The sequence below is a fragment of the Phyllobates terribilis genome, unplaced genomic scaffold, assembly GCF_046119375.1.
Source record: "Phyllobates terribilis strain yellow unplaced genomic scaffold, ASM4611937v1 Scaffold_734__1_contigs__length_741531, whole genome shotgun sequence".
In the NCBI taxonomy this organism is placed as follows: Eukaryota; Metazoa; Chordata; class Amphibia; order Anura; family Dendrobatidae; genus Phyllobates; species Phyllobates terribilis.
The window spans coordinates 235,959-262,425 of NW_027363494.1; the positions used below are offsets into that span (position 1 = coordinate 235,959).

General features: G+C 45.0%; 20 non-coding genes across 20 annotated transcripts; all 20 read left to right on the plus strand.

Moving 5' to 3' along the window:
* The first annotated feature begins 1,038 nt into the window (after nucleotides 1-1,038).
* LOC141237522 (U2 spliceosomal RNA) lies at nucleotides 1,039-1,229 on the plus strand. The gene has a single exon (XR_012303056.1). It is a non-coding gene; the product is annotated as a U2 spliceosomal RNA (small nuclear RNA).
* Nucleotides 1,230-2,350: 1,121 nt separating this feature from the next.
* LOC141237854 (U2 spliceosomal RNA) lies at nucleotides 2,351-2,541 on the plus strand. The gene has a single exon (XR_012303377.1). It is a non-coding gene; the product is annotated as a U2 spliceosomal RNA (small nuclear RNA).
* A 1,124-nt stretch (nucleotides 2,542-3,665) lies between these two features.
* Nucleotides 3,666-3,856, plus strand: LOC141237930 (U2 spliceosomal RNA). Its single transcript, XR_012303450.1, has one exon. It is a non-coding gene; the product is annotated as a U2 spliceosomal RNA (small nuclear RNA).
* A 1,122-nt stretch (nucleotides 3,857-4,978) lies between these two features.
* Nucleotides 4,979-5,169, plus strand: LOC141237523 (U2 spliceosomal RNA). Its single transcript, XR_012303057.1, has one exon. It is a non-coding gene; the product is annotated as a U2 spliceosomal RNA (small nuclear RNA).
* A 1,117-nt stretch (nucleotides 5,170-6,286) lies between these two features.
* LOC141237867 (U2 spliceosomal RNA) lies at nucleotides 6,287-6,477 on the plus strand. The gene has a single exon (XR_012303390.1). It is a non-coding gene; the product is annotated as a U2 spliceosomal RNA (small nuclear RNA).
* A 1,122-nt stretch (nucleotides 6,478-7,599) lies between these two features.
* On the plus strand, nucleotides 7,600-7,790 carry LOC141237524 (U2 spliceosomal RNA). The gene has a single exon (XR_012303058.1). It is a non-coding gene; the product is annotated as a U2 spliceosomal RNA (small nuclear RNA).
* A 1,121-nt stretch (nucleotides 7,791-8,911) lies between these two features.
* Nucleotides 8,912-9,102, plus strand: LOC141237525 (U2 spliceosomal RNA). Its single transcript, XR_012303059.1, has one exon. It is a non-coding gene; the product is annotated as a U2 spliceosomal RNA (small nuclear RNA).
* A 1,121-nt stretch (nucleotides 9,103-10,223) lies between these two features.
* Nucleotides 10,224-10,414, plus strand: LOC141237526 (U2 spliceosomal RNA). Its single transcript, XR_012303060.1, has one exon. It is a non-coding gene; the product is annotated as a U2 spliceosomal RNA (small nuclear RNA).
* A 1,121-nt stretch (nucleotides 10,415-11,535) lies between these two features.
* On the plus strand, nucleotides 11,536-11,726 carry LOC141237855 (U2 spliceosomal RNA). The gene has a single exon (XR_012303378.1). It is a non-coding gene; the product is annotated as a U2 spliceosomal RNA (small nuclear RNA).
* A 1,121-nt stretch (nucleotides 11,727-12,847) lies between these two features.
* On the plus strand, nucleotides 12,848-13,038 carry LOC141237943 (U2 spliceosomal RNA). Its single transcript, XR_012303463.1, has one exon. It is a non-coding gene; the product is annotated as a U2 spliceosomal RNA (small nuclear RNA).
* Nucleotides 13,039-14,158: 1,120 nt separating this feature from the next.
* On the plus strand, nucleotides 14,159-14,349 carry LOC141237528 (U2 spliceosomal RNA). Its single transcript, XR_012303062.1, has one exon. It is a non-coding gene; the product is annotated as a U2 spliceosomal RNA (small nuclear RNA).
* A 1,121-nt stretch (nucleotides 14,350-15,470) lies between these two features.
* On the plus strand, nucleotides 15,471-15,661 carry LOC141237529 (U2 spliceosomal RNA). The gene has a single exon (XR_012303063.1). It is a non-coding gene; the product is annotated as a U2 spliceosomal RNA (small nuclear RNA).
* A 1,121-nt stretch (nucleotides 15,662-16,782) lies between these two features.
* Nucleotides 16,783-16,973, plus strand: LOC141237889 (U2 spliceosomal RNA). Its single transcript, XR_012303411.1, has one exon. It is a non-coding gene; the product is annotated as a U2 spliceosomal RNA (small nuclear RNA).
* A 1,120-nt stretch (nucleotides 16,974-18,093) lies between these two features.
* LOC141237890 (U2 spliceosomal RNA) lies at nucleotides 18,094-18,284 on the plus strand. Its single transcript, XR_012303412.1, has one exon. It is a non-coding gene; the product is annotated as a U2 spliceosomal RNA (small nuclear RNA).
* Nucleotides 18,285-19,405: 1,121 nt separating this feature from the next.
* Nucleotides 19,406-19,596, plus strand: LOC141237531 (U2 spliceosomal RNA). Its single transcript, XR_012303064.1, has one exon. It is a non-coding gene; the product is annotated as a U2 spliceosomal RNA (small nuclear RNA).
* Nucleotides 19,597-20,716: 1,120 nt separating this feature from the next.
* Nucleotides 20,717-20,907, plus strand: LOC141237532 (U2 spliceosomal RNA). The gene has a single exon (XR_012303065.1). It is a non-coding gene; the product is annotated as a U2 spliceosomal RNA (small nuclear RNA).
* A 1,121-nt stretch (nucleotides 20,908-22,028) lies between these two features.
* LOC141237914 (U2 spliceosomal RNA) lies at nucleotides 22,029-22,219 on the plus strand. Its single transcript, XR_012303434.1, has one exon. It is a non-coding gene; the product is annotated as a U2 spliceosomal RNA (small nuclear RNA).
* A 1,121-nt stretch (nucleotides 22,220-23,340) lies between these two features.
* LOC141237533 (U2 spliceosomal RNA) lies at nucleotides 23,341-23,531 on the plus strand. The gene has a single exon (XR_012303066.1). It is a non-coding gene; the product is annotated as a U2 spliceosomal RNA (small nuclear RNA).
* A 1,121-nt stretch (nucleotides 23,532-24,652) lies between these two features.
* Nucleotides 24,653-24,843, plus strand: LOC141237534 (U2 spliceosomal RNA). The gene has a single exon (XR_012303067.1). It is a non-coding gene; the product is annotated as a U2 spliceosomal RNA (small nuclear RNA).
* A 1,121-nt stretch (nucleotides 24,844-25,964) lies between these two features.
* LOC141237892 (U2 spliceosomal RNA) lies at nucleotides 25,965-26,155 on the plus strand. The gene has a single exon (XR_012303414.1). It is a non-coding gene; the product is annotated as a U2 spliceosomal RNA (small nuclear RNA).
* Nucleotides 26,156-26,467: the final 312 nt, after the last annotated feature.

Genomic DNA, 26,467 nt, shown 5'->3' on the forward strand with positions numbered 1-26,467 from the left:
CTCTTTGGCTTTGCTTTTCTTCTCCTCATTGGATTTTTCATGTTAAAAGTTGCAGAAGCCAGATGACAAGCTCATTTTGGTTCAACTTCAGCAACTGTGCATTGCATTGCCATGTAATGTAATGTAATGCAATGCTATCTATCTAGCTCTCCCTCTATACTTCCTTTTGGATAAACAGACATATTAGGCAAGCATTTTGGAGCTTTCACCTAAATAACTACAGGTGGTGAGATAAGCTGCACAATATAATTGACCTTTCAGTATATTGTTGCACACACACCATCTATTTAGCAAATGCCCTTGTTATCAACAGCAGCCTTTTAAACTCACCTGAGCTAACAGGTATGTGAGCTGGTTACTCTGCTGCGCTTAAAATTTCTTTTTTGGTTTGCTACAATGCCTTTTCTGAAACGTTGTCTCCCTCTGCTGGAACACTGACTTCTTTCATTTAATGCCTGCAGACTATAAAAGAGAAACCAACCCAAAAAGTTTGGTTGATTAGTCTGTGGCATTCTTTTAAACTGTTGCTTATGGCGGTCTCTGTGAGCTTCTCAGTGACATTCAGCCATCCAGGTATCCCGCCTGCAGTAGACGGAATGTGGCAATGGAACGCTGGCTGCGCGTGTCATAATAGGCTCTGAGCCTTTATATACCTGCGCACAGCAGCAGCCACCTTCAGTCTGCTGCTGGACAGCCAGCAGCAGCAGCAGCAGGAGAGGTAATTAATCAGCAACCCTCTTGCTAAGGGTAGACAGCTGCTCGTTCCACCCCCCCCCCCGCCTTAATTGGTTCTCCTCCCTTCCAACGGTGTTGAGGCGGGTGGGAACAGCCGGGGGTTGAGGGTACTGTGCTAAAAGAGGTGGAGTTATGCAGATCTAAAACGCGTGGATTGCAGCAGCAGCAAGCCGAAAAGTGCAGGCATGTGAGGGATCTAGAGGTTGACAGCATGTCTTCTTAACGGGAGTCCAGGTGGCCATCTCCACAAATGGACTTTTCAGAATCCTTGGGTGGCACCGTAGTCGGAAACCAATTCTGGTTATCGCTTCTCGGCCTTTTGGCTAAGATCAAGTGTAGTATCTGTTCTTATCAGTTTAATATCTGATACGTCCCCTATCTGGGGACCATATATTAAATGGATTTTTAGAACAGGGAGATGGAAAAAGAGCTTGCTCTGTCCACTCCACGCATTGACCTGGTATTGCAGTATCTCCAGGACCGGTGCACCCCTTCTTTAATGCAGTTTCTAAAATCAGAAAGAATTGAATTCAATGCTTTTTGTTCATTTTGCTTGTTTGTCGGATTTTGGGATGGACTCTTTGGCTTTGCTTTTCTTCTCCTCATTGGATTTTTCATGTTAAAAGTTGCAGAAGCCAGATGACAAGCTCATTTTGGTTCAACTTCAGCAACTGTGCATTGCATTGCCATGTAATGTAATGTAATGCAATGCTATCTATCTAGCTCTCCCTCTATACTTCCTTTTGGATAAACAGACATATTAGGCAAGCATTTTGGAGCTTTCACCTAAATAGCTACAGGTGGTGAGATAAGCTGCACAATATAATTGACCTTTCAGTATATTGTTGCACACACACCATCTATTTAGCAAATGCCCTTGTTATCAACAGCAGCCTTTTAAACTCACCTGAGCTAACAGGTATGTGAGCTGGTTACTCTGCTGCGCTTAAAATTTCTTTTTTGGTTTGCTACAATGCCTTTTCTGAAACGTTGTCTCCCTCTGCTGGAACACTGACTTCTTTCATTTAATGCCTGCAGACTATAAAAGAGAAACCAACCCAAAAAGTTTGGTTGATTAGTCTGTGGCATTCTTTTAAACTGTTGCTTATGGCGGTCTCTGTGAGCTTCTCAGTGACATTCAGCCATCCAGGTATCCCGGCCGCAGTAGACGGAATGTGGCAATGGAACGCTGGCTGCGCGTGTCATAATAGGCTCTGAGCCTTTATATACCTGCGCACAGCAGCAGCCACCTTCAGTCTGCTGCTGGACAGCCAGCAGCAGCAGCAGCAGGAGAGGTAATTAATCAGCAACCCTCCTGCTAAGGGTAGACAGCTGCTCGTTGCACCCCCCCCCCCGCCTTAATTGGTTCTCCTCCCTTCCAACGGTGTTGAGGCGGGTGGGAACAGCCGGGGGTTGAGGGTACTGTGCTAAAAGAGGTGAAGTTATGCAGATCTAAAACGCGTGGATTGCAGCAGCAGCAAGCCGAAAAGTGCAGGCATGTGAGGGATCTAGAGGTTGACAGCATGTCTTCTTAACGGGAGTCCAGGTGGCCATCTCCACAAATGGACTTTTCAGAATCCTTGGGTGGCACCGTAGTCGGAAACCAATTCTGGTTATCGCTTCTCGGCCTTTTGGCTAAGATCAAGTGTAGTATCTGTTCTTATCAGTTTAATATCTGATACGTCCCCTATCTGGGGACCATATATTAAATGGATTTTTAGAACAGGGAGATGGAAAAAGAGCTTGCTCTGTCCACTCCACGCATTGACCTGGTATTGCAGTATCTCCAGGACTGGTGCACCCCTTCTTTAATGCAGTTTCTAAAATCAGAAAGAATTGAATTCAATGCTTTTTGTTCATTTTGCTTGTTTGTCGGATTTTGGGATGGACTCTTTGGCTTTGCTTTTCTTCTCCTCATTGGATTTTTCATGTTAAAAGTTGCAGAAGCCAGATGACAAGCTCATTTTGGTTCAACTTCAGCAACTGTGCATTGCATTGCCATGTAATGTAATGTAATGCAATGCTATCTATCTAGCTCTCCCTCTATACTTCCTTTTGGATAAACAGACATATTAGGCAAGCATTTTGGAGCTTTCACCTAAATAACTACAGGTGGTGAGATAAGCTGCACAATATAATTGACCTTTCAGTATATTGTTGCACACACACCATCTATTTAGCAAATGCCCTTGTTATCAACAGCAGCCTTTTAAACTCACCTGAGCTAACAGGTATGTGAGCTGGTTACTCTGCTGCGCTTAAAATTTCTTTTTTGGTTTGCTACAATGCCTTTTCTGAAACGTTGTCTCCCTCTGCTGGAACACTGACTTCTTTCATTTAATGCCTGCAGACTATAAAAGAGAAACCAACCCAAAAAGTTTGGTTGATTAGTCTGTGGCATTCTTTTAAACTGTTGCTTATGGCGGTCTCTGTGAGCTTCTCAGTGACATTCAGCCATCCAGGTATCCCGCCTGCAGTAGACGGAATGTGGCAATGGAACGCTGGCTGCGCGTGTCATAATAGGCTCTGAGCCTTTATATACCTGCGCACAGCAGCAGCCACCTTCAGTCTGCTGCTGGACAGCCAGCAGCAGCAGCAGCAGGAGAGGTAATTAATCAGCAACCCTCCTGCTAAGGGTAGACAGATGCTCGTTCCACCCCCCCCCCCCCCGCCTTAATTGGTTCTCCTCCCTTCCAACGGTGTTGAGGCGGGTGGGAACAGCCGGGGGTTGAGGGTACTGTGCTAAAAGAGGTGGAGTTATGCAGATCTAAAACGCGTGGATTGCAGCAGCAGCAAGCCGAAAAGTGCAGGCATGTGAGGGATCTAGAGGTTGACAGCATGTCTTCTTAACGGGAGTCCAGGTGGCCATCTCCACAAATGGACTTTTCAGAATCCTTGGGTGGCACCGTAGTCGGAAACCAATTCTGGTTATCGCTTCTCGGCCTTTTGGCTAAGATCAAGTGTAGTATCTGTTCTTATCAGTTTAATATCTGATACGTCTCCTATCTGGGGACCATATATTAAATGGATTTTTAGAACAGGGAGATGAAAAAAGAGCTAGCTCTGTCCACTCCACGCATTGACCTGGTATTGCAGTATCTCCAGGACCGGTGCACCCCTTCTTTAATGCAGTTTCTAAAATCAGAAAGAATTGAATTCAATGCTTTTTGTTCATTTTGCTTGTTTGTCGGATTTTGGGATGGACTCTTTGGCTTTGCTTTTCTTCTCCTCATTGGATTTTTCATGTTAAAAGTTGCAGAAGCCAGATGACAAGCTCATTTTGGTTCAACTTCAGCAACTGTGCATTGCATTGCCATGTAATGTAATGTAATGCAATGCTATCTATCTAGCTCTCCCTCTATACTTCCTTTTGGATAAACAGACATATTAGGCAAGCATTTTGGAGCTTTCACCTAAATAACTACAGGTGGTGAGATAAGCTGCACAATATAATTGACCTTTCAGTATATTGTTGCACACACACCATCTATTTAGCAAATGCCCTTGTTATCAACAGCAGCCTTTTAAACTCACCTGAGCTAACAGGTATGTGAGCTGGTTACTCTGCTGCGCTTAAAATTTCTTTTTTGGTTTGCTACAATGCCTTTTCTGAAACGTTGTCTCCCTCTGCTGGAACACTGACTTCTTTCATTTAATGCCTGCAGACTATAAAAGAGAAACCAACCCAAAAAGTTTGGTTGATTAGTCTGTGGCATTCTTTTAAACTGTTGCTTATGGCGGTCTCTGTGAGCTTCTCAGTGACATTCAGCCATCCAGGTATCCCGCCTGCAGTAGACGGAATGTGGCAATGGAACGCTGGCTGCGCGTGTCATAATAGGCTCTGAGCCTTTATATACCTGCGCACAGCAGCAGCCACCTTCAGTCTGCTGCTGGACAGCCAGCAGCAGCAGCAGCAGGAGAGGTAATTAATCAGCAACCCTCCTGCTAAGGGTAGACAGCTGCTCGTTCCACCCCCCCCCCCCGCCTTAATTGGTTCTCCTCCCTTCCAACGGTGTTGAGGCGGGTGGGAACAGCCGGGGGTTGAGGGTACTGTGCTAAAAGAGGTGGAGTTATGCAGATCTAAAACGCGTGGATTGCAGCAGCAGCAAGCCGAAAAGTGCAGGCATGTGAGGGATCTAGAGGTTGACAGCATATCTTCTTAACGGGAGTCCAGGTGGCCATCTCCACAAATGGACTTTTCAGAATCCTTGGGTGGCACCGTAGTCGGAAACCAATTCTGGTTATCGCTTCTCGGCCTTTTGGCTAAGATCAAGTGTAGTATCTGTTCTTATCAGTTTAATATCTGATACGTCCCCTATCTGGGGACCATATATTAAATGGATTTTTAGAACAGGGAGATGGAAAAAGAGCTTGCTCTGTCCACTCCACGCATTGACCTGGTATTGCAGTATCTCCAGGACCGGTGCACCCCTTCTTTAATGCAGTTTCTAAAATCAGAAAGAATTGAATTCAATGCTTTTTGTTCATTTTGCTTGTTTGTCGGATTTTGGGATGGACTCTTTGGCTTTGCTTTTCTTCTCCTCATTGGATTTTTCATGTTAAAAGTTGCAGAAGCCAGATGACAAGCTCATTTTGGTTCAACTTCAGCAACTGTGCATTGCATTGCCATGTAATGTAATGTAATGCAATGCTATCTATCTAGCTCTCCCTCTATACTTCCTTTTGGATAAACAGACATATTAGGCAAGCATTTTGGAGCTTTCACCTAAATAACTACAGGTGGTGAGATAAGCTGCACAATATAATTGACCTTTCAGTATATTGTTGCACACACACCATCTATTTAGCAAATGCCCTTGTTATCAACAGCAGCCTTTTAAACTCACCTGAGCTAACAGGTATGTGAGCTGGTTACTCTGCTGCGCTTAAAATTTCTTTTTTGGTTTGCTACAATGCCTTTTCTGAAACGTTGTCTCCCTCTGCTGGAACACTGACTTCTTTCATTTAATGCCTGCAGACTATAAAAGAGAAACCAACCCAAAAAGTTTGGTTGATTAGTCTGTGGCATTCTTTTAAACTGTTGCTTATGGCGGTCTCTGTGAGCTTCTCAGTGACATTCAGCCATCCAGGTATCCCGCCTGCAGTAGACGGAATGTGGCAATGGAACGCTGGCTGCGCGTGTCATAATAGGCTCTGAGCCTTTATATACCTGCGCACAGCAGCAGCCACCTTCAGTCTGCTGCTGGACAGCCAGCAGCAGCAGCAGCAGGAGAGGTAATTAATCAGCAACCCTCCTGCTAAGGGTAGACAGATGCTCGTTCCACCCCCCCGCCTTAATTGGTTCTCCTCCCTTCCAACGGTGTTGAGGCGGGTGGGAACAGCCGGGGGTTGAGGGTACTGTGCTAAAAGAGGTGGAGTTATGCAGATCTAAAACGCGTGGATTGCAGCAGCAGCAAGCCGAAAAGTGCAGGCATGTGAGGGATCTAGAGGTTGACAGCATGTCTTCTTAACGGGAGTCCAGGTGGCCATCTCCACAAATGGACTTTTCAGAATCCTTGGGTGGCACCGTAGTCGGAAACCAATTCTGGTTATCGCTTCTCGGCCTTTTGGCTAAGATCAAGTGTAGTATCTGTTCTTATCAGTTTAATATCTGATACGTCTCCTATCTGGGGACCATATATTAAATGGATTTTTAGAACAGGGAGATGAAAAAAGAGCTTGCTCTGTCCACTCCACGCATTGACCTGGTATTGCAGTATCTCCAGGACCGGTGCACCCCTTCTTTAATGCAGTTTCTAAAATCAGAAAGAATTGAATTCAATGCTTTTTGTTCATTTTGCTTGTTTGTCGGATTTTGGGATGGACTCTTTGGCTTTGCTTTTCTTCTCCTCATTGGATTTTTCATGTTAAAAGTTGCAGAAGCCAGATGACAAGCTCATTTTGGTTCAACTTCAGCAACTGTGCATTGCATTGCCATGTAATGTAATGTAATGCAATGCTATCTATCTAGCTCTCCCTCTATACTTCCTTTTGGATAAACAGACATATTAGGCAAGCATTTTGGAGCTTTCACCTAAATAACTACAGGTGGTGAGATAAGCTGCACAATATAATTGACCTTTCAGTATATTGTTGCACACACACCATCTATTTAGCAAATGCCCTTGTTATCAACAGCAGCCTTTTAAACTCACCTGAGCTAACAGGTATGTGAGCTGGTTACTCTGCTGCGCTTAAAATTTCTTTTTTGGTTTGCTACAATGCCTTTTCTGAAACGTTGTCTCCCTCTGCTGGAACACTGACTTCTTTCATTTAATGCCTGCAGACTATAAAAGAGAAACCAACCCAAAAAGTTTGGTTGATTAGTCTGTGGCATTCTTTTAAACTGTTGCTTATGGCGGTCTCTGTGAGCTTCTCAGTGACATTCAGCCATCCAGGTATCCCGCCTGCAGTAGATGGAATGTGGCAATGGAACGCTGGCTGCGCGTGTCATAATAGGCTCTGAGCCTTTATATACCTGCGCACAGCAGCAGCCACCTTCAGTCTGCTGCTGGACAGCCAGCAGCAGCAGCAGCAGGAGAGGTAATTAATCAGCAACCCTCCTGCTAAGGGTAGACAGCTGCTCGTTCCACCCCCCCCCCCCGCCTTAATTGGTTCTCCTCCCTTCCAACGGTGTTGAGGCGGGTGGGAACAGCCGGGGGTTGAGGGTACTGTGCTAAAAGAGGTGGAGTTATGCAGATCTAAAACGCGTGGATTGCAGCAGCAGCAAGCCGAAAAGTGCAGGCATGTGAGGGATCTAGAGGTTGACAGCATGTCTTCTTAACGGGAGTCCAGGTGGCCATCTCCACAAATGGACTTTTCAGAATCCTTGGGTGGCACCGTAGTCGGAAACCAATTCTGGTTATCGCTTCTCGGCCTTTTGGCTAAGATCAAGTGTAGTATCTGTTCTTATCAGTTTAATATCTGATACGTCCCCTATCTGGGGACCATATATTAAATGGATTTTTAGAACAGGGAGATGGAAAAAGAGCTTGCTCTGTCCACTCCACGCATTGACCTGGTATTGCAGTATCTCCAGGACCGGTGCACCCCTTCTTTAATGCAGTTTCTAAAATCAGAAAGAATTGAATTCAATGCTTTTTGTTCATTTTGCTTGTTTGTCGGATTTTGGGATGGACTCTTTGGCTGTGCTTTTCTTCTCCTCATTGGATTTTTCATGTTAAAAGTTGCAGAAGCCAGATGACAAGCTCATTTTGGTTCAACTTCAGCAACTGTGCATTGCATTGCCATGTAATGTAATGTAATGCAATGCTATCTATCTAGCTCTCCCTCTATACTTCCTTTTGGATAAACAGACATATTAGGCAAGCATTTTGGAGCTTTCACCTAAATAACTACAGGTGGTGAGATAAGCTGCACAATATAATTGACCTTTCAGTATATTGTTGCACACACACCATCTATTTAGCAAATGCCCTTGTTATCAACAGCAGCCTTTTAAACTCACCTGAGCTAACAGGTATGTGAGCTGGTTACTCTGCTGCGCTTAAAATTTCTTTTTTGGTTTGCTACAATGCCTTTTCTGAAACGTTGTCTCCCTCTGCTGGAACACTGACTTCTTTCATTTAATGCCTGCAGACTATAAAAGAGAAACCAACCCAAAAAGTTTGGTTGATTAGTCTGTGGCATTCTTTTAAACTGTTGCTTATGGCGGTCTCTGTGAGCTTCTCAGTGACATTCAGCCATCCAGGTATCCCGCCTGCAGTAGACGGAATGTGGCAATGGAACGCTGGCTGCGCGTGTCATAATAGGCTCTGAGCCTTTATATACCTGCGCACAGCAGCAGCCACCTTCAGTCTGCTGCTGGACAGCCAGCAGCAGCAGCAGCAGGAGAGGTAAGTAATCAGCAACCCTCCTGCTAAGGGTAGACAGCTGCTCGTTCCACCCCCCCCCCCGCCTTAATTGGTTCTCCTCCCTTCCAACGGTGTTGAGGCGGGTGGGAACAGCCGGGGGTTGAGGGTACTGTGCTAAAAGAGGTGGAGTTATGCAGATCTAAAACGCGTGGATTGCAGCAGCAGCAAGCCGAAAAGTGCAGGCATGTGAGGGATCTAGAGGTTGACAGCATGTCTTCTTAACGGGAGTCCAGGTGGCCATCTCCACAAATGGACTTTTCAGAATCCTTGGGTGGCACCGTAGTCGGAAACCAATTCTGGTTATCGCTTCTCGGCCTTTTGGCTAAGATCAAGTGTAGTATCTGTTCTTATCAGTTTAATATCTGATACGTCCCCTATCTGGGGACCATATATTAAATGGATTTTTAGAACAGGGAGATGGAAAAAGAGCTTGCTCTGTCCACTCCACGCATTGACCTGGTATTGCAGTATCTCCAGGACCGGTGCACCCCTTCTTTAATGCAGTTTCTAAAATCAGAAAGAATTGAATTCAATGATTTTTGTTCATTTTGCTTGTTTGTCGGATTTTGGGATGGACTCTTTGGCTTTGCTTTTCTTCTCCTCATTGGATTTTTCATGTTAAAAGTTGCAGAAGCCAGATGACAAGCTCATTTTGGTTCAACTTCAGCAACTGTGCATTGCATTGCCATGTAATGTAATGTAATGCAATGCTATCTATCTAGCTCTCCCTCTATACTTCCTTTTGGATAAACAGACATATTAGGCAAGCATTTTGGAGCTTTCACCTAAATAACTACAGGTGGTGAGATAAGCTGCACAATATAATTGACCTTTCAGTATATTGTTGCACACACACCATCTATTTAGCAAATGCCCTTGTTATCAACAGCAGCCTTTTAAACTCACCTGAGCTAACAGGTATGTGAGCTGGTTACTCTGCTGCGCTTAAAATTTCTTTTTTGGTTTGCTACAATGCCTTTTCTGAAACGTTGTCTCCCTCTGCTGGAACACTGACTTCTTTCATTTAATGCCTGCAGACTATAAAAGAGAAACCAACCCAAAAAGTTTGGTTGATTAGTCTGTGGCATTCTTTTAAACTGTTGCTTATGGCGGTCTCTGTGAGCTTCTCAGTGACATTCAGCCATCCAGGTATCCCGCCTGCAGTAGACGGAATGTGGCAATGGAACGCTGGCTGCGCGTGTCATAATAGGCTCTGAGCCTTTATATACCTGCGCACAGCAGCAGCCACCTTCAGTCTGCTGCTGGACAGCCAGCAGCAGCAGCAGCAGGAGAGGTAATTAATCAGCAACCCTCCTGCTAAGGGTAGACAGCTGCTCGTTCCACCCCCCCCACCACCTTAATTTGTTCTCCTCCCTTCCAACGGTGTTGAGGCGGGTGGGAACAGCCGGGGGTTGAGGGTACTGTGCTAAAAGAGGTGGAGTTATGCAGATCTAAAACGCGTGGATTGCAGCAGCAGCAAGCCAAAAAGTGCAGGCATGTGAGGGATCTAGAGGTTGACAGCATGTCTTCTTAACGGGAGTCCAGGTGGCCATCTCCACAAATGGACTTTTCAGAATCCTTGGGTGGCACCGTAGTCGGAAACCAATTCTGGTTATCGCTTCTCGGCCTTTTGGCTAAGATCAAGTGTAGTATCTGTTCTTATCAGTTTAATATCTGATACGTCCCCTATCTGGGGACCATATATTAAATGGATTTTTAGAACAGGGAGATGGAAAAAGAGCTTGCTCTGTCCACTCCACGCATTGACCTGGTATTGCAGTATCTCCAGGACCGGTGCACCCCTTCTTTAATGCAGTTTCTAAAATCAGAAAGAATTGAATTCAATGCTTTTTGTTCATTTTGCTTGTTTGTCGGATTTTGGGATGGACTCTTTGGCTTTGCTTTTCTTCTCCTCATTGGATTTTTCATGTTAAAAGTTGCAGAAGCCAGATGACAAGCTCATTTTGGTTCAACTTCAGCAACTGTGCATTGCATTGCCATGTAATGTAATGTAATGCAATGCTATCTATCTAGCTCTCCCTCTATACTTCCTTTTGGATAAACAGACATATTAGGCAAGCATTTTGGAGCTTTCACCTAAATAACTACAGGTGGTGAGATAAGCTGCACAATATAATTGACCTTTCAGTATATTGTTGCACACACACCATCTATTTAGCAAATGCCCTTGTTATCAACAGCAGCCTTTTAAACTCACCTGAGCTAACAGGTATGTGAGCTGGTTACTCTGCTGCGCTTAAAATTTCTTTTTTGGTTTGCTACAATGCCTTTTCTGAAACGTTGTCTCCCTCTGCTGGAACACTGACTTCTTTCATTTAATGCCTGCAGACTATAAAAGAGAAACCAACCCAAAAAGTTTGGTTGATTAGTCTGTGGCATTCTTTTAAACTGTTGCTTATGGCGGTCTCTGTGAGCTTCTCAGTGACATTCAGCCATCCAGGTATCCCGCCTGCAGTAGACGGAATGTGGCAATGGAACGCTGGCTGCGCGTGTCATAATAGGCTCTGAGCCTTTATATACCTGCGCACAGCAGCAGCCACCTTCAGTCTGCTGCTAGACAGCCAGCAGCAGCAGCAGCAGGAGAGGTAATTAATCAGCAACCCTCCTGCCAAGGGTAGACAGCTGCTCGTTGCACCCCCCCCCCCGCCTTAATTGGTTCTCCTCCCTTCCAACGGTGTTGAGGCGGGTGGGAACAGCCGGGGGTTGAGGGTACTGTGCTAAAAGAGGTGGAGTTATGCAGATCTAAAACGCGTGGATTGCAGCAGCAGCAAGCCGAAAAGTGCAGGCATGTGAGGGATCTAGAGGTTGACAGCATGTCTTCTTAACGGGAGTCCAGGTGGCCATCTCCACAAATGGACTTTTCAGAATCCTTGGGTGGCACCATAGTCGGAAACCAATTCTGGTTATCGCTTCTCGGCCTTTTGGCTAAGATCAAGTGTAGTATCTGTTCTTATCAGTTTAATATCTGATACGTCCCCTATCTGGGGACCATATATTAAATGGATTTTTAGAACAGGGAGATGGAAAAAGAGCTTGCTCTGTCCACTCCACGCATTGACCTGGTATTGCAGTATCTCCAGGACTGGTGCACCCCTTCTTTAATGCAGTTTCTAAAATCAGAAAGAATTGAATTCAATGCTTTTTGTTCATTTTGCTTGTTTGTCGGATTTTGGGATGGACTCTTTGGCTTTGCTTTTCTTCTCCTCATTGGATTTTTCATGTTAAAAGTTGCAGAAGCCAGATGACAAGCTCATTTTGGTTCAACTTCAGCAACTGTGCATTGCATTGCCATGTAATGTAATGTAATGCAATGCTATCTATCTAGCTCTCCCTCTATACTTCCTTTTGGATAAACAGACATATTAGGCAAGCATTTTGGAGCTTTCACCTAAATAACTACAGGTGGTGAGATAAGCTGCACAATATAATTGACCTTTCAGTATATTGTTGCACACACACCATCTATTTAGCAAATGCCCTTGTTATCAACAGCAGCCTTTTAAACTCACCTGAGCTAACAGGTATGTGAGCTGGTTACTCTGCTGCACTTAAAATTTCTTTTTTGGTTTGCTACAATGCCTTTTCTGAAACGTTGTCTCCCTCTGCTGGAACACTGACTTCTTTCATTTAATGCCTGCAGACTATAAAAGAGAAACCAACCCAAAAAGTTTGGTTGATTAGTCTGTGGCATTCTTTTAAACTGTTGCTTATGGCGGTCTCTGTGAGCTTCTCAGTGACATTCAGCCATCCAGGTATCCCGCCTGCAGTAGACGGAATGTGGCAATGGAACGCTGGCTGCGCGTGTCATAATAGGCTCTGAGCCTTTATATACCTGCGCACAGCAGCAGCCACCTTCAGTCTGCTGCTGGACAGCCAGCAGCAGCAGCAGCAGGAGAGGTAATTAATCAGCAACCCTCCTGCTAAGGGTAGACAGCTGCTCGTTCCACCCCCCCCCCCGCCTTAATTGGTTCTCCTCCCTTCCAACGGTGTTGAGGCGGGTGGGAACAGCCGGGGGTTGAGGGTACTGTGCTAAAAGAGGTGGAGTTATGCAGATCTAAAACGCGTGGATTGCAGCAGCAGCAAGCCGAAAAGTGCAGGCATGTGAGGGATCTAGAGGTTGACAGCATGTCTTCTTAACGGGAGTCCAGGTGGCCATCTCCACAAATGGACTTTTCAGAATCCTTGGGTGGCACCGTAGTCGGAAACCAATTCTGGTTATCGCTTCTCGGCCTTTTGGCTAAGATCAAGTGTAGTATCTGTTCTTATCAGTTTAATATCTGATACGTCCCCTATCTGGGGACCATATATTAAATGGATTTTTAGAACAGGGAGATGGAAAAAGAGCTTTCTCTGTCCACTCCACGCATTGACCTGGTATTGCAGTATCTCCAGGACCGGTGCACCCCTTCTTTAATGCAGTTTCTAAAATCAGAAAGAATTGAATTCAATGCTTTTTGTTCATTTTGCTTGTTTGTCGGATTTTGGGATGGACTCTTTGGCTTTGCTTTTCTTCTCCTCATTGGATTTTTCATGTTAAAAGTTGCAGAAGCCAGATGACAAGCTCATTTTGGTTCAACTTCAGCAACTGTGCATTGCATTGCCATGTAATGTAATGTAATGCAATGCTATCTATCTAGCTCTCCCTCTATACTTCCTTTTGGATAAACAGACATATTAGGCAAGCATTTTGGAGCTTTCACCTAAATAACTACAGGTGGTGAGATAAGCTGCACAATATAATTGACCTTTCAGTATATTGTTGCACACACACCATCTATTTAGCAAATGCCCTTGTTATCAACAGCAGCCTTTTAAACTCACCTGAGCTAACAGGTATGTGAGCTGGTTACTCTGCTGCGCTTAAAATTTCTTTTTTGGTTTGCTACAATGCCTTTTCTGAAACGTTGTCTCCCTCTGCTGGAACACTGACTTCTTTCATTTAATGCCTGCAGACTATAAAAGAGAAACCAACCCAAAAAGTTTGGTTGATTAGTCTGTGGCATTCTTTTAAACTGTTGCTTATGGCGGTCTCTGTGAGCTTCTCAGTGACATTCAGCCATCCAGGTATCCCGCCTGCAGTAGACGGAATGTGGCAATGGAACGCTGGCTGCGCGTGTCATAATAGGCTCTGAGCCTTTATATACCTGCGCACAGCAGCAGCCACCTTCAGTCTGCTGCTGGACAGCCAGCAGCAGCAGCAGCAGGAGAGGTAATTAATCAGCAACCCTCCTGCTAAGGGTAGACAGCTGCTCGTTCCACCCCCCCCCCGCCTTAATTGGTTCTCCTCCCTTCCAACGGTGTTGAGGCGGGTGGGAACAGCCGGGGGATGAGGGTACTGTGCTAAAGGAGGTGGAGTTATGCAGATCTAAAACGCGTGGATTGCAGCAGCAGCAAGCCGAAAAGTGCAGGCATGTGAGGGATCTAGAGGTTGACAGCATGTCTTCTTAACGGGAGTCCAGGTGGCCATCTCCACAAATGGACTTTTCAGAATCCTTGGGTGGCACCGTAGTCGGAAACCAATTCTGGTTATCGCTTCTCGGCCTTTTGGCTAAGATCAAGTGTAGTATCTGTTCTTATCAGTTTAATATCTGATACGTCCCCTATCTGGGGACCATATATTAAATGGATTTTTAGAACAGGGAGATGGAAAAAGAGCTTGCTCTGTCCACTCCACGCATTGACCTGGTATTGCAGTATCTCCAGGACCGGTGCACCCCTTCTTTAATGCAGTTTCTAAAATCAGAAAGAATTGAATTCAATGCTTTTTGTTCATTTTGCTTGTTTGTCGGATTTTGGGATGGACTCTTTGGCTTTGCTTTTCTTCTCCTCATTGGATTTTTCATGTTAAAAGTTGCAGAAGCCAGATGACAAGCTCATTTTGGTTCAACTTCAGCAACTGTGCATTGCATTGCCATGTAATGTAATGTAATGCAATGCTATCTATCTAGCTCTCCCTCTATACTTCCTTTTGGATAAACAGACATATTAGGCAAGCATTTTGGAGCTTTCACCTAAATAACTACAGGTGGTGAGATAAGCTGCACAATATAATTGACCTTTCAGTATATTGTTGCACACACACCATCTATTTAGCAAATGCCCTTGTTATCAACAGCAGCCTTTTAAACTCACCTGAGCTAACAGGTATGTGAGCTGGTTACTCTGCTGCGCTTAAAATTTCTTTTTTGGTTTGCTACAATGCCTTTTCTGAAACGTTGTCTCCCTCTGCTGGAACACTGACTTCTTTCATTTAATGCCTGCAGACTATAAAAGAGAAACCAACCCAAAAAGTTTGGTTGATTAGTCTGTGGCATTCTTTTAAACTGTTGCTTATGGCGGTCTCTGTGAGCTTCTCAGTGACATTCAGCCATCCAGGTATCCCGCCTGCAGTAGACGGAATGTGGCAATGGAACGCTGGCTGCGCGTGTCATAATAGGCTCTGAGCCTTTATATACCTGCGCACAGCAGCAGCCACCTTCAGTCTGCTGCTGGACAGCCAGCAGCAGCAGCAGCAGGAGAGGTAATTAATCAGCAACCCTCCTGCTAAGGGTAGACAGCTGCTCGTTCCACCCCCCCCCCCGCCTTAATTGGTTCTCCTCCCTTCCAACGGTGTTGAGGCGGGTGGGAACAGCCGGGGGTTGAGGGTACTGTGCTAAAAGAGGTGGAGTTATGCAGATCTAAAACGCGTGGATTGCAGCAGCAGCAAGCCGAAAAGTGCAGGCATGTGAGGGATCTAGAGGTTGACAGCATGTCTTCTTAACGGGAGTCCAGGTGGCCATCTCCACAAATGGACTTTTCAGAATCCTTGGGTGGCACCGTAGTCGGAAACCAATTCTGGTTATCGCTTCTCGGCCTTTTGGCTAAGATCAAGTGTAGTATCTGTTCTTATCAGTTTAATATCTGATACGTCCCCTATCTGGGGACCATATATTAAATGGATTTTTAGAACAGGGAGATGGAAAAAGAGCTTGCTCTGTCCACTCCACGCATTGACCTGGTATTGCAGTATCTCCAGGACCGGTGCACCCCTTCTTTAATGCAGTTTCTAAAATCAGAAAGAATTGAATTCAATGCTTTTTGTTCATTTTGCTTGTTTGTCGGATTTTGGGATGGACTCTTTGGCTTTGCTTTTCTTCTCCTCATTGGATTTTTCATGTTAAAAGTTGCAGAAGCCAGATGACAAGCTCATTTTGGTTCAACTTCAGCAACTGTGCATTGCATTGCCATGTAATGTAATGTAATGCAATGCTATCTATCTAGCTCTCCCTCTATACTTCCTTTTGGATAAACAGACATATTAGGCAAGCATTTTGGAGCTTTCACCTAAATAACTACAGGTGGTGAGATAAGCTGCACAATATAATTGACCTTTCAGTATATTGTTGCACACACACCATCTATTTAGCAAATGCCCTTGTTATCAACAGCAGCCTTTTAAACTCACCTGAGCTAACAGGTATGTGAGCTGGTTACTCTGCTGCGCTTAAAATTTCTTTTTTGGTTTGCTACAATGCCTTTTCTGAAACGTTGTCTCCCTCTGCTGGAACACTGACTTCTTTCATTTAATGCCTGCAGACTATAAAAGAGAAACCAACCCAAAAAGTTTGGTTGATTAGTCTGTGGCATTCTTTTAAACTGTTGCTTATGGCGGTCTCTGTGAGCTTCTCAGTGACATTCAGCCATCCAGGTATCCCGCCTGCAGTAGACGGAATGTGGCAATGGAACGCTGGCTGCGCGTGTCATAATAGGCTCTGAGCCTTTATATACCTGCGCACAGCAGCAGCCACCTTCAGTCTGCTGCTGGACAGCCAGCAGCAGCAGCAGCAGGAGAGGTAATTAATCAGCAACCCTCCTGCTAAGGGTAGACAGCTGCTCGTTCCACCCCCCCCCCCGCCTTAATTGGTTCTCCTCCCTTCCAACGGTGTTGAGGCGGGTGGGAACAGCCGGGGGTTGAGGGTACTGTGCTAAAAGAGGTGGAGTTATGCAGATCTAAAACGCGTGGATTGCAGCAGCAGCAAGCCGAAAAGTGCAGGCATGTGAGGGATCTAGAGGTTGACAGCATGTCTTCTTAACGGGAGTCCAGGTGGCCATCTCCACAAATGGACTTTTCAGAATCCTTGGGTGGCACCGTAGTCGGAAACCAATTCTGGTTATCGCTTCTCGGCCTTTTGGCTAAGATCAAGTGTAGTATCTGTTCTTATCAGTTTAATATCTGATACGTCCCCTATCTGGGGACCATATATTAAATGGATTTTTAGAACAGGGAGATGGAAAAAGAGCTTGCTCTGTCCACTCCACGCTTTGACCTGGTATTGCAGTATCTCCAGGACCGGTGCACCCCTTCTTTAATGCAGTTTCTAAAATCAGAAAGAATTGAATTCAATGCTTTTTGTTCATTTTGCTTGTTTGTCGGATTTTGGGATGGACTCTTTGGCTTTGCTTTTCTTCTCCTCATTGGATTTTTCATGTTAAAAGTTGCAGAAGCCAGATGACAAGCTCATTTTGGTTCAACTTCAGCAACTGTGCATTGCATTGCCATGTAATGTAATGTAATGCAATGCTATCTATCTAGCTCTCCCTCTATACTTCCTTTTGGATAAACAGACATATTAGGCAAGCATTTTGGAGCTTTCACCTAAATAACTACAGGTGGTGAGATAAGCTGCACAATATAATTGACCTTTCAGTATATTGTTGCACACACACCATCTATTTAGCAAATGCCCTTGTTATCAACAGCAGCCTTTTAAACTCACCTGAGCTAACAGGTATGTGAGCTGGTTACTCTGCTGCGCTTAAAATTTCTTTTTTGGTTTGCTACAATGCCTTTTCTGAAACGTTGTCTCCCTCTGCTGGAACACTGACTTCTTTCATTTAATGCCTGCAGACTATAAAAGAGAAACCAACCCAAAAAGTTTGGTTGATTAGTCTGTGGCATTCTTTTAAACTGTTGCTTATGGCGGTCTCTGTGAGCTTCTCAGTGACATTCAGCCATCCAGGTATCCCGCCTGCAGTAGACGGAATGTGGCAATGGAACGCTGGCTGCGCGTGTCATAATAGGCTCTGAGCCTTTATATACCTGCGCACAGCAGCAGCCACCTTCAGTCTGCTGCTGGACAGCCAGCAGCAGCAGCAGCAGGAGAGGTAATTAATCAGCAACCCTCCTGCTAAGGGTAGACAGCTGCTCGTTCCACCCCCCCCCCGCCTTAATTGGTTCTCCTCCCTTCCAACGGTGTTGAGGCGGGTGGGAACAGCCGGGGGTTGAGGGTACTGTGCTAAAAGAGGTGGAGTTATGCAGATCTAAAACGCGTGGATTGCAGCAGCAGCAAGCCGAAAAGTGCAGGCATGTGAGGGATCTAGAGGTTGACAGCATGTCTTCTTAACGGGAGTCCAGGTGGCCATCTCCACAAATGGACTTTTCAGAATCCTTGGGTGGCACCGTAGTCGGAAACCAATTCTGGTTATCGCTTCTCGGCCTTTTGGCTAAGATCAAGTGTAGTATCTGTTCTTATCAGTTTAATATCTGATACGTCCCCTATCTGGGGACCATATATTAAATGGATTTTTAGAACAGGGAGATGGAAAAAGAGCTTGCTCTGTCCACTCCACGCTTTGACCTGGTATTGCAGTATCTCCAGGACCGGTGCACCCCTTCTTTAATGCAGTTTCTAAAATCAGAAAGAATTGAATTCAATGCTTTTTGTTCATTTTGCTTGTTTGTCGGATTTTGGGATGGACTCTTTGGCTTTGCTTTTCTTCTCCTCATTGGATTTTTCATGTTAAAAGTTGCAGAAGCCAGATGACAAGCTCATTTTGGTTCAACTTCAGCAACTGTGCATTGCATTGCCATGTAATGTAATGTAATGCAATGCTATCTATCTAGCTCTCCCTCTATACTTCCTTTTGGATAAACAGACATATTAGGCAAGCATTTTGGAGCTTTCACCTAAATAACTACAGGTGGTGAGATAAGCTGCACAATATAATTGACCTTTCAGTATATTGTTGCACACACACCATCTATTTAGCAAATGCCCTTGTTATCAACAGCAGCCTTTTAAACTCACCTGAGCTAACAGGTATGTGAGCTGGTTACTCTGCTGCGCTTAAAATTTCTTTTTTGGTTTGCTACAATGCCTTTTCTGAAACGTTGTCTCCCTCTGCTGGAACACTGACTTCTTTCATTTAATGCCTGCAGACTATAAAAGAGAAACCAACCCAAAAAGTTTGGTTGATTAGTCTGTGGCATTCTTTTAAACTGTTGCTTATGGCGGTCTCTGTGAGCTTCTCAGTGACATTCAGCCATCCAGGTATCCCGCCTGCAGTAGACGGAATGTGGCAATGGAACGCTGGCTGCGCGTGTCATAATAGGCTCTGAGCCTTTATATACCTGCGCACAGCAGCAGCCACCTTCAGTCTGCTGCTGGACAGCCAGCAGCAGCAGCAGCAGGAGAGGTAATTAATCAGCAACCCTCCTGCTAAGGGTAGACAGCTGCTCGTTCCACCCCCCCCACCACCTTAATTTGTTCTCCTCCCTTCCAACGGTGTTGAGGCGGGTGGGAACAGCCGGGGGTTGAGGGTACTGTGCTAAAAGAGGTGGAGTTATGCAGATCTAAAACGCGTGGATTGCAGCAGCAGCAAGCCAAAAAGTGCAGGCATGTGAGGGATCTAGAGGTTGACAGCATGTCTTCTTAACGGGAGTCCAGGTGGCCATCTCCACAAATGGACTTTTCAGAATCCTTGGGTGGCACCGTAGTCGGAAACCAATTCTGGTTATCGCTTCTCGGCCTTTTGGCTAAGATCAAGTGTAGTATCTGTTCTTATCAGTTTAATATCTGATACGTCCCCTATCTGGGGACCATATATTAAATGGATTTTTAGAACAGGGAGATGGAAAAAGAGCTTGCTCTGTCCACTCCACGCATTGACCTGGTATTGCAGTATCTCCAGGACCGGTGCACCCCTTCTTTAATGCAGTTTCTAAAATCAGAAAGAATTGAATTCAATGCTTTTTGTTCATTTTGCTTGTTTGTCGGATTTTGGGATGGACTCTTTGGCTTTGCTTTTCTTCTCCTCATTGGATTTTTCATGTTAAAAGTTGCAGAAGCCAGATGACAAGCTCATTTTGGTTCAACTTCAGCAACTGTGCATTGCATTGCCATGTAATGTAATGTAATGCAATGCTATCTATCTAGCTCTCCCTCTATACTTCCTTTTGGATAAACAGACATATTAGGCAAGCATTTTGGAGCTTTCACCTAAATAACTACAGGTGGTGAGATAAGCTGCACAATATAATTGACCTTTCAGTATATTGTTGCACACACACCATCTATTTAGCAAATGCCCTTGTTATCAACAGCAGCCTTTTAAACTCACCTGAGCTAACAGGTATGTGAGCTGGTTACTCTGCTGCGCTTAAAATTTCTTTTTTGGTTTGCTACAATGCCTTTTCTGAAACGTTGTCTCCCTCTGCTGGAACACTGACTTCTTTCATTTAATGCCTGCAGACTATAAAAGAGAAACCAACCCAAAAAGTTTGGTTGATTAGTCTGTGGCATTCTTTTAAACTGTTGCTTATGGCGGTCTCTGTGAGCTTCTCAGTGACATTCAGCCATCCAGGTATCCCGCCTGCAGTAGACGGAATGTGGCAATGGAACGCTGGCTGCGCGTGTCATAATAGGCTCTGAGCCTTTATATACCTGCGCACAGCAGCAGCCACCTTCAGTCTGCTGCTGGACAGCCAGCAGCAGCAGCAGCAGGAGAGGTAATTAATCAGCAACCCTCCTGCTAAGGGTAGACAGCTGCTCGTTCCACCCCCCCCCCGCCTTAATTGGTTCTCCTCCCTTCCAACGGTGTTGAGGCGGGTGGGAACAGCCGGGGGTTGAGGGTACTGTGCTAAAAGAGGTGGAGTTATGCAGATCTAAAACGCGTGGATTGCAGCAGCAGCAAGCCGAAAAGTGCAGGCATGTGAGGGATCTAGAGGTTGACAGCATGTCTTCTTAACGGGAGTCCAGGTGGCCATCTCCACAAATGGACTTTTCAGAATCCTTGGGTGGCACCGTAGTCGGAAACCAATTCTGGTTATCGCTTCTCGGCCTTTTGGCTAAGATCAAGTGTAGTATCTGTTCTTATCAGTTTAATATCTGATACGTCCCCTATCTGGGGACCATATATTAAATGGATTTTTAGAACAGGGAGATGGAAAAAGAGCTTGCTCTGTCCACTCCACGCATTGACCTGGTATTGCAGTATCTCCAGGACCGGTGCACCCCTTCTTTAATGCAGTTTCTAAAATCAGAAAGAATTGAATTCAATGCTTTTTGTTCATTTTGCTTGTTTGTCGGATTTTGGGATGGACTCTTTGGCTTTGCTTTTCTTCTCCTCATTGGATTTTTCATGTTAAAAGTTGCAGAAGCCAGATGACAAGCTCATTTTGGTTCAACTTCAGCAACTGTGCATTGCATTGCCATGTAATGTAATGTAATGCAATGCTATCTATCTAGCTCTCCCTCTATACTTCCTTTTGGATAAACAGACATATTAGGCAAGCATTTTGGAGCTTTCACCTAAATAACTACAGGTGGTGAGATAAGCTGCACAATATAATTGACCTTTCAGTATATTGTTGCACACACACCATCTATTTAGCAAATGCCCTTGTTATCAACAGCAGCCTTTTAAACTCACCTGAGCTAACAGGTATGTGAGCTGGTTACTCTGCTGCGCTTAAAATTTCTTTTTTGGTTTGCTACAATGCCTTTTCTGAAACGTTGTCTCCCTCTGCTGGAACACTGACTTCTTTCATTTAATGCCTGCAGACTATAAAAGAGAAACCAACCCAAAAAGTTTGGTTGATTAGTCTGTGGCATTCTTTTAAACTGTTGCTTATGGCGGTCTCTGTGAGCTTCTCAGTGACATTCAGCCATCCAGGTATCCCGCCTGCAGTAGACGGAATGTGGCAATGGAACGCTGGCTGCGCGTGTCATAATAGGCTCTGAGCCTTTATATACCTGCGCACAGCAGCAGCCACCTTCAGTCTGCTGCTAGACAGCCAGCAGCAGCAGCAGCAGGAGAGGTAATTAATCAGCAACCCTCCTGCTAAGGGTAGACAGCTGCTCGTTGCACCCCCCCCCCCGCCTTAATTGGTTCTCCTCCCTTCCAACGGTGTTGAGGCGGGTGGGAACAGCCGGGGGTTGAGGGTACTGTGCTAAAAGAGGTGGAGTTATGCAGATCTAAAACGCGTGGATTGCAGCAGCAGCAAGCCGAAAAGTGCAGGCATGTGAGGGATCTAGAGGTTGACAGCATGTCTTCTTAACGGGAGTCCAGGTGGCCATCTCCACAAATGGACTTTTCAGAATCCTTGGGTGGCACCATAGTCGGAAACCAATTCTGGTTATCGCTTCTCGGCCTTTTGGCTAAGATCAAGTGTAGTATCTGTTCTTATCAGTTTAATATCTGATACGTCCCCTATCTGGGGACCATATATTAAATGGATTTTTAGAACAGGGAGATGGAAAAAGAGCTTGCTCTGTCCACTCCACGCATTGACCTGGTATTGCAGTATCTCCAGGACTGGTGCACAAATTCTTTAATGCAGTTTCTAAAATCAGAAAGAATTGAATTCAATGCTTTTTGTTCATTTTGCTTGTTTGTCGGATTTTGGGATGGACTCTTTGGCTTTGCTTTTCTTCTCCTCATTGGATTTTTCATGTTAAAAGTTGCAGAAGCCAGATGACAAGCTCATTTTGGTTCAACTTCAGCAACTGTGCATTGCATTGCCATGTAATGTAATGTAATGCAATGCTATCTATCTAGCTCTCCCTCTATACTTCCTTTTGGATAAACAGACATATTAGGCAAGCATTTTGGAGCTTTCACCTAAATAACTACAGGTGGTGAGATAAGCTGCACAATATAATTGACCTTTCAGTATATTGTTGCACACACACCATCTATTTAGCAAATGCCCTTGTTATCAACAGCAGCCTTTTAAACTCACCTGAGCTAACAGGTATGTGAGCTGGTTACTCTGCTGCGCTTAAAATTTCTTTTTTGGTTTGCTACAATGCCTTTTCTGAAACGTTGTCTCCCTCTGCTGGAACACTGACTTCTTTCATTTAATGCCTGCAGACTATAAAAGAGAAACCAACCCAAAAAGTTTGGTTGATTAGTCTGTGGCATTCTTTTAAACTGTTGCTTATGGCGGTCTCTGTGAGCTTCTCAGTGACATTCAGCCATCCAGGTATCCCGCCTGCAGTAGACGGAATGTGGCAATGGAACGCTGGCTGCGCGTGTCATAATAGGCTCTGAGCCTTTATATACCTGCGCACAGCAGCAGCCACCTTCAGTCTGCTGCTGGACAGCCAGCAGCAGCAGCAGCAGGAGAGGTAATTAATCAGCAACCCTCCTGCTAAGGGTAGACAGCTGCTCGTTCCACCCCCCCCCCCGCCTTAATTGGTTCTCCTCCCTTCCAACGGTGTTGAGGCGGGTGGGAACAGCCGGGGGATGAGGGTACTGTGCTAAAGGAGGTGGAGTTATGCAGATCTAAAACGCGTGGATTGCAGCAGCAGCAAGCCGAAAAGTGCAGGCATGTGAGGGATCTAGAGGTTGACAGCATGTCTTCTTAACGGGAGTCCAGGTGGCCATCTCCACAAATGGACTTTTCAGAATCCTTGGGTGGCACCGTAGTCGGAAACCAATTCTGGTTATCGCTTCTCGGCCTTTTGGCTAAGATCAAGTGTAGTATCTGTTCTTATCAGTTTAATATCTGATACGTCCCCTATCTGGGGACCATATATTAAATGGATTTTTAGAACAGGGAGATGGAAAAAGAGCTTGCTCTGTCCACTCCACGCATTGACCTGGTATTGCAGTATCTCCAGGACCGGTGCACCCCTTCTTTAATGCAGTTTCTAAAATCAGAAAGAATTGAATTCAATGCTTTTTGTTCATTTTGCTTGTTTGTCGGATTTTGGGATGGACTCTTTGGCTTTGCTTTTCTTCTCCTCATTGGATTTTTCATGTTAAAAGTTGCAGAAGCCAGATGACAAGCTCATTTTGGTTCAACTTCAGCAACTGTGCATTGCATTGCCATGTAATGTAATGTAATGCAATGCTATCTATCTAGCTCTCCCTCTATACTTCCTTTTGGATAAACAGACATATTAGGCAAGCATTTTGGAGCTTTCACCTAAATAACTACAGGTGGTGAGATAAGCTGCACAATATAATTGACCTTTCAGTATATTGTTGCACACACACCATCTATTTAGCAAATGCCCTTGTTATCAACAGCAGCCTTTTAAACTCACCTGAGCTAACAGGTATGTGAGCTGGTTACTCTGCTGCGCTTAAAATTTCTTTTTTGGTTTGCTACAATGCCTTTTCTGAAACGTTGTCTCCCTCTGCTGGAACACTGACTTCTTTCATTTAATGCCTGCAGACTATAAAAGAGAAACCAACCCAAAAAGTTTGGTTGATTAGTCTGTGGCATTCTTTTAAACTGTTGCTTATGGCGGTCTCTGTGAGCTTCTCAGTGACATTCAGCCATCCAGGTATCCCGCCTGCAGTAGACGGAATGTGGCAATGGAACGCTGGCTGCGCGTGTCATAATAGGCTCTGAGCCTTTATATACCTGCGCACAGCAGCAGCCACCTTCAGTCTGCTGCTGGACAGCCAGCAGCAGCAGCAGCAGGAGAGGTAATTAATCAGCAACCCTCCTGCTAAGGGTAGACAGCTGCTCGTTCCACCCCCCCCCCCGCCTTAATTGGTTCTCCTCCCTTCCAACGGTGTTGAGGCGGGTGGGAACAGCCGGGGGTTGAGGGTACTGTGCTAAAAGAGGTGGAGTTATGCAGATCTAAAACGCGTGGATTGCAGCAGCAGCAAGCCGAAAAGTGCAGGCATGTGAGGGATCTAGAGGTTGACAGCATGTCTTCTTAACGGGAGTCCAGGTGGCCATCTCCACAAATGGACTTTTCAGAATCCTTGGGTGGCACCGTAGTCGGAAACCAATTCTGGTTATCGCTTCTCGGCCTTTTGGCTAAGATCAAGTGTAGTATCTGTTCTTATCAGTTTAATATCTGATACGTCCCCTATCTGGGGACCATATATTAAATGGATTTTTAGAACAGGGAGATGGAAAAAGAGCTTGCTCTGTCCACTCCACGCATTGACCTGGTATTGCAGTATCTCCAGGACCGGTGCACCCCTTCTTTAATGCAGTTTCTAAAATCAGAAAGAATTGAATTCAATGCTTTTTGTTCATTTTGCTTGTTTGTCGGATTTTGGGATGGACTCTTTGGCTTTGCTTTTCTTCTCCTCATTGGATTTTTCATGTTAAAAGTTGCAGAAGCCAGATGACAAGCTCATTTTGGTTCAACTTCAGCAACTGTGCATTGCATTGCCATGTAATGTAATGTAATGCAATGCTATCTATCTAGCTCTCCCTCTATACTTCCTTTTGGATAAACAGACATATTAGGCAAGCATTTTGGAGCTTTCACCTAAATAACTACAGGTGGTGAGATAAGCTGCACAATATAATTGACCTTTCAGTATATTGTTGCACACACACCATCTATTTAGCAAATGCCCTTGTTATCAACAGCAGCCTTTTAAACTCACCTGAGCTAACAGGAATGTGAGCTGGTTACTCTGCTGCGCTTAAAATTTCTTTTTTGGTTTGCTACAATGCCTTTTCTGAAACGTTGTCTCCCTCTGCTGGAACACTGACTTCTTTCATTTAATGCCTGCAGACTATAAAAGAGAAACCAACCCAAAAAGTTTGGTTGATTAGTCTGTGGCATTCTTTTAAACTGTTGCTTATGGCGGTCTCTGTGAGCTTCTCAGTGACATTCAGCCATCCAGGTATCCCGCCTGCAGTAGACGGAATGTGGCAATGGAACGCTGGCTGCGCGTGTCATAATAGGCTCTGAGCCTTTATATACCTGCGCACAGCAGCAGCCACCTTCAGTCTGCTGCTGGACAGCCAGCAGCAGCAGCAGCAGGAGAGGTAATTAATCAGCAACCCTCCTGCTAAGGGTAGACAGCTGCTCGTTCCACCCCCCCCCCCGCCTTAATTGGTTCTCCTCCCTTCCAACGGTGTTGAGGCGGGTGGGAACAGCCGGGGGTTGAGGGTACTGTGCTAAAAGAGGTGGAGTTATGCAGATCTAAAACGCGTGGATTGCAGCAGCAGCAAGCCGAAAAGTGCAGGCATGTGAGGGATCTAGAGGTTGACAGCATGTCTTCTTAACGGGAGTCCAGGTGGCCATCTCCACAAATGGACTTTTCAGAATCCTTGGGTGGCACCGTAGTCGGAAACCAATTCTGGTTATCGCTTCTCGGCCTTTTGGCTAAGATCAAGTGTAGTATCTGTTCTTATCAGTTTAATATCTGATACGTCCCCTATCTGGGGACCATATATTAAATGGATTTTTAGAACAGGGAGATGGAAAAAGAGCTTGCTCTGTCCACTCCACGCTTTGACCTGGTATTGCAGTATCTCCAGGACCGGTGCACCCCTTCTTTAATGCAGTTTCTAAAATCAGAAAGAATTGAATTCAATGCTTTTTGTTCATTTTGCTTGTTTGTCGGATTTTGGGATGGACTCTTTGGCTTTGCTTTTCTTCTCCTCATTGGATTTTTCATGTTAAAAGTTGCAGAAGCCAGATGACAAGCTCATTTTGGTTCAACTTCAGCAACTGTGCATTGCATTGCCATGTAATGTAATGTAATGCAATGCTATCTATCTAGCTCTCCCTCTATACTTCCTTTTGGATAAACAGACATATTAGGCAAGCATTTTGGAGCTTTCACCTAAATAACTACAGGTGGTG